Source organism: Hippocampus guttulatus, chromosome 4, assembly GCF_054856545.1.
Source record: "Hippocampus guttulatus isolate MCC_2025c chromosome 4, RoL_Hgut_1.0, whole genome shotgun sequence".
In the NCBI taxonomy this organism is placed as follows: Eukaryota; Metazoa; Chordata; class Actinopteri; order Syngnathiformes; family Syngnathidae; genus Hippocampus; species Hippocampus guttulatus.
This window is the reverse complement of record NC_141264.1, coordinates 4,203,688-4,209,687: the sequence shown is the minus strand read 5'-3', so window position 1 is coordinate 4,209,687 and position 6,000 is coordinate 4,203,688. Positions and strand designations below refer to the sequence as shown.

Genomic DNA, 6,000 nt, shown 5'->3' with positions numbered 1-6,000 from the left:
TTATAAGAAAGGCTGACTGAGCATTCATCTATGCAAAAATGCACCTTGTTTCATTGCAATTTTATGTAAGAAGGAAGCCTAACAGATTTTTAAGCCACCGCATTACACCACTACCTCACTGAGCATTAGATCCCCACAATGGCGTCGTCTCTCAGCCCACTATTGTTTCCTTAGATGACCACTGCTGTAGTGCAAAGTGGAAAACACACCACTTCATAAAGTATGCAGAGGACGTGACCACTGAACGGAGCCGTACAACCAGGAAGAAGCGTGCCAAGAGGAAGTGAATTTGAATCGAAAGTTATAAAAGAGAATGTTCTTACATTTTTAAAATACATTTAACCCTTTCATGCGCCCTGTAACCCGATAACATGACAAGCTGTCCACTGTAGTAACCGCCGTCCCTGAAAGGTTTAAAATAATAACAATGTGATGAATGGAATGTTTAATAAATGATGAGTCTGGTGCTGTCTTTGTGCTCTTCGCTGTTAAAACAGCGATGTCCTACTCTCCACAAGGTTATCTTCCGCACCTATGCTGTCTAGCTACACTGACTGGTATAGTTCAACACGACCACAAAAAAAACAAACAAACAAACAAACAAAAACGGTACACAGAAGCGTCTGTCCACTGCAAATGATGACAATGAACGAAACAGCAGCGAAGCAGAAATGGAGAGAAGTGGGAGAGCGAACGCGAAGGGTGGAGTCATTGCTAAATGCGGCCTTGTAATGACAAGGCCTCTTGGAGTCGAAAGGTGTAATTCAAAAAGTTATTCTGAGGGAAACCTGGAAACAGTCCGCCCTCTCCGCTGAAAATGACTGGGTGGATGTGGTTGGGAAAACCGTGTGTGCGTGTTCATGTTGGACACTATGAATGGTGTAGAAATTCAATCTAAAATCTATGTCATCAAGAAACATAAACTTCAGTTTTAGAAAAAAATAAAGGCTAATTCATTGGGATTTTTGACAGTAGGAAGATTACATTCCATTATTATTCACAATCTTGTTTTCTTTCTATTAAAACATATTGCATTTTCTTCCAAAAAAAAAAAACATGCTACCTCCATAAAAAACATTCATTGCTGAATGCTCTTCTGAAAGAGGCATTTAAGATCATCTGTACTCAACATTAAATGAGTGGACTCCATTGTCATTGCCAGGTTTGGAACCTGAAAGCACAAACACTTGAAAAAGGGTCTTGAAGTGGAACCCTCACGTTTCATGTCAATGGTTGAATGCACATGCGTTTTAATGGGTCCACCAGGTGCAGGGTAATCCAAGACAATTTCATCCGCAAATAAGTTTCCTGAGGTCTTGAAGGGTTTGTGCAGTGCCACCAGCAACTCTTGGCCTTGCATGCACAAAACACTATAATCATAGTTCAAGAGCTGAATCGGTTCAGAGACTGCGTTCGCAAACTGAAATGTTGACGATTTGACGAAGCAATTTGTCCCGTGAAAATGAACTGAGTCAAAATGGCCCCGGCCAAAGCCGGAATAATGTTTATCTTGTTTTTATGGAGGGAGTTAAAAAGAAAAAAGGAAAGAAGAAAGAAAGAACCTTTCTTGCCGCTATTGTTCTGAATGGCAGTAGCACAGATCCACCATCTCCAGGTGAATGTTGCATGTTGCCAAATCAAACTGCGCTGGATCAGAAACCCAAATACCATGCTCATGTTCAGCAATTCATTATTTATTTTCTCAGTAATACGATTAGGCCCACAAATAGCACTTGCACTCACTTTTTCACTTTCTTCGGGGTGATACTGAGGGCTAATTCAGAGCCAAAAAAACCCAACTTTGTATGTATACACTACACGTATCCAAAATATATGACACGCGGATGCTGTGACTTTTGATCAACTAAAGCAAAGCATATGACCCCCACTCCTCCTCCATTTTTTTTTTTTTTGCTCAATCTTATTTGGAAATGAACATGAACAGTGTTTTGTTGTTTGGACAACTTGTTGTCTCTATTTGAAAACATTCAAAAAGGAAATAAATAAATGTGTCTGCATGAAGGAATTCATATGAGGGACTCGTTTCCATTCAGCTACAGTTCATGAACTTCTTATGTCTCAAGCTCTGCACTTGTTTTTGTTTTTGCTTGTTTATTTTTCACCCTTTTTCACTAGAAGATGCATTTGCTTGAAATGCTTTGACATAAAGTTAGCATATTTCCACCTGTGCAAAATACCAAAAGAGAGAAAGAGAGAGAGAGGGAGAGAGCGTTTTTGGCAAAGAAGAGGCAGTGGTTAAGTGCCACACAGTCCGCTACATCAAAAATGGCGCGTCGACCTTTTTCTTCAGTGCCAGAAGAGAGAAAAAAAGAGGCAGAGCGTGTTTTCTTACTGTACACGCCTTTGTGGTTGACCACAACTGGGAAAAAATGTTCCCCAGCAGGACAAGGAGCAGTGGGTGTGTGCGTGCGTGCGTGCGTGCGTGCGTGCGTGTGTGTGTGTGTGTGCGTGCAGGTCACATACCAGTTGTGCAAGTTCAGCAATATTATTACTATTCAGCCATAGGACAAATTAGACACATTACTAATCACACAACACACCTCCTCATAAACTGTACAATCCCTATATGGCTGACGTACCAGACCAAAAAAAAAAAAACATTGTGACAGCCACTAGGCAATGAATCACATTCAGTAACTTTTAAGTTTTAAACCCAAATTGACACTGCATCAAGCCACACGAAAAGGAAGTCACCTGTATGATTTCTTCCAGCCAATCAGCATCACCTTTCACCCAGCCAAACTTCAGCCATGTGGCAGGTACCAAACCTCTTCATCTTTCTCTTGTCTCTCCTCTGGATTTGAAAGCTACTTATCGAAATGAGTCAAACATACATAGACATTCTTGCACAATAGAACTTCATCCAACAGCTATAAAAGATTTTTGGCATTCAAATATTAATGTTCAGTTTGACTGATGCTGTTTGTGAGGTTGTCTTTTTTCAGTAAATGTATTATAGTTGATCTTGCGATATACGGCGTCATGCTTTGGGAGCTCTAGCTATTATGTGTGATACATTCATGTAACTAATCTAGGCAAGTATTAGATATAGTTCTCACTGTTCCAAAATCATTGTTTTAACCTTTTCTCACTGGTGTCTATTTTGGAACCAGCATGGGCAACCTCTTGCCTATGAGTGGGAGTTTTGACATTTATTCAGAAGCGTATGTTGGCGTTCAACATTCTGCTCATAATAATCACCCATCCATTCATTTTCTGATCTGCTTATCCTCACAAGGGTCGCGAGCGTGCTGGAGCCCAGCCCAGTTGTCTTCGGGCAGTAGGCGGGGGTACACCCTGAACTGATCGCCAGCTAATTGCAGGGCACACAGAGATGATCAACCATCCCCGCTCACAATCACACCAAGGGACAATTTAGAGTGTTCCATTGATCTGCCACGCATGTGTATGTGAGTGAAAATTACATACATGCGTGCAGTCATTACAAAAACACTAAGTAGCTGCAGCTGGTGTTGACAGCTCCATCCACGTCCGACCATCCTCTTGTTTTGTCTTATTACCTTATCTCTTTCCAATTACATTCTCAGAAAGGTGGTTGTGTGCCCTAACTGTCACACAGTGCCCTAAGCATTCTTTATTATAAGTATGAGCAGATATTTATTAAGAGCATAAGTATTTCTTTCTTAAGAGCGTCAGTGTTCTCATTTGTTAAGAGCATAAGCATTCTTCATTGCAAGCATTATTAATTCACTATTATTAATACTGTACGCAAATGTATAATAACTAAAACTAAAATACATAATTGTTTCTATTTTCATTTTAACCTGCTAATTTCTTCTCAGCGTCACTTTTGTTAATGGCTCAAATATCATTCTGGGACCGTCAATGTGGGAGTGGGCGTGGCGTCGTGGCTAGGCAGTGACGTCATCGGGGAGCTGTTCGAAGCCGTACGGTGCTGAACAGATAACGCTCGTCGTCTTTCTCCTTTGCTCAGTCTTTCTGCTCACTCGGTCTTTGCCGGGCTGCTGGTTCGGGAAGGTTGGGCTCCCGCACGCTCACTGACCTCTTCATTGAAGAAACATTACACGCGAAGGAGCGCGGGCGCACGAGGACCGTCGCCGACCGCACGGCGCACACCTTGCCTTCAGCAAATGTCGGAGAGATTCTCAATTCGGGAGGTAAGTCATTTTCTCTTTCTAGTGCTCTTTCTAATTAAGCATAATTGTTTGACTGTTGCTGGGGATGAACGGACGATTCCCTCCCAGTCAACATGAGCTCGCTTTTAGCTGTGTGTGAAAAGGCATTTTGCGACGTGTCTTTTGTCAGCGATCTTCCAGCCGCGCCTAAAGCTCAATCTAAGCACCGGGGCTTCAACATTTGACTCATATTTGCATGGGCCATCTCTCTCTCTCTCTCTCTCTCTCTCTCCTTCGATCTTTTTTTTCCCTCGCTCTCTCTCCCTCTCTCTCCATACCTCCCGTTCTTGTGCGTGGGCACAGAGACAGAATATTCAGAGTAAGACAAATATTCCAGTGCCCACTCGTGTTATTTTTGTTTCCATGGGCACATGAATAATTCGGTTCGCGGAAAAAGTAACAATATTGAAAAAAATTCATTCATTGGCTCCTCCTCCTGCTATTTTAACACTAAATGGCAATAGAGCCGGTAACTGGAAAAGCCAAAATTCAAATGTGTTTATATAATATAACGCAAGTAACGCACTAACAGGGTAGCTATGAAATGTATGTAAAACTATGTCTATCCTTCCCCCTTTTCAGTGCTCCTATCATCTAGGTCACAGGACCGATGTAAGCATGCATGAGGCAGGACCTCAGACTGTTTCGGCGTTAGTCATTTGTAAATGCTTGGGTCTGAACGTGTCTGTTGGAATGGTAGCAACACTATTCATATCTAAGGACAGTTGTCTGTGTATTCTATGCTGAAAATAAAAGGGGATATTTCACTACATTGGCTGATGTGAAAGATGACTACAATGGCAGACGCCTCAGTACAGACGCAGTCATTTTGTTCCTATGGATCTGACTTGGGCCTGAAGCCCAGTTCTTCAATGAATATATCGCGTTCTAATAAGGCTCGGGCTTTAGTTAAAACACCATATTTGCTTTTGATTCTCTTGATAATAATGGCTTAAGGAGACTCTTCTTGAGAATGAGCAGAAGGCTACGCAATATGTCAGTCAACATCTTTCTTACATAATCTTGATGAGATTAACCTTTACAGGCTGTCATGTTCTGTAAATTGTGTTGGCTCTTATCATCAAAACTGTTCGCCACGAAGGCATTATTTCCTTGTTAACACTCAGGCACATGAACAAATCTACGGAGCCCCTAAAGTGACATGACAAAAAAAATTAGAATTCAGAAAATTTTGAATTCAATGAGAATTAGAAACGTTCACGTCCAAACGAGAAATAATGAGAAACTTTCTCGTTCAAACAAGAATACCCTTTCATTCAAATGAGAAACATTCTCCTTCCACCGAGAAAGTAGAGTTTGCGTTGTTGGGTCCTTGTTTTGAGATAAGAGTGGAATGCTGAATTCGCGGAAGATAGGAAGGTGGACTTTTACGACTTCTGACTACAAAACGTACACTACAATACCACTTTGAACAGGAAGGTCCGAGTTGCGAAGTCGGAAAAAAGAAGGGCCCCAAGTTTAATGTGATGTCACTCGACAATGGCGATCCCATGGAGACACAGGCAAAACTTGAATTCATCCTTGACAGTTCACTATCCTTTCACTCCCACATCGATAACATTACCCGGTCCGCTCATTTCCACCTTCGCAATATAAACCGCCTCCGTCCCTCACTCACTCCTCACACCACTGCTATCCTTGTTCACAGTCTCGTCACTTCCCGTATTGACTACTGTAACTCACTCCTCTCGGTGTCCATCAAAAATTCCTCCATAAACTTCAACTTGTTCAGAATTCAGCAGCCCGGATCATCACGAGAACCCCCTCCTTCCATCATATCACCCCCATCCTCCGACAGCTC

The 6,000-nt window shown here is 42.0% G+C and overlaps 1 protein-coding gene across 1 annotated transcript in view; it reads left to right on the top strand.

Moving 5' to 3' along the window:
- Positions 1 to 3,923: 3,923 nt before the first annotated feature.
- The window catches only part of smpd3 (sphingomyelin phosphodiesterase 3), a 77,942-nt gene continuing 75,865 nt past the window's right edge, over positions 3,924 to 6,000 (top strand). Inside the window, exon 1 of the mRNA XM_086109239.1 lies at positions 3,924 to 4,160. The gene's annotated coding sequence lies outside the window, so the exon portion shown is untranslated. The remainder of the gene's footprint in view (positions 4,161 to 6,000) is intronic.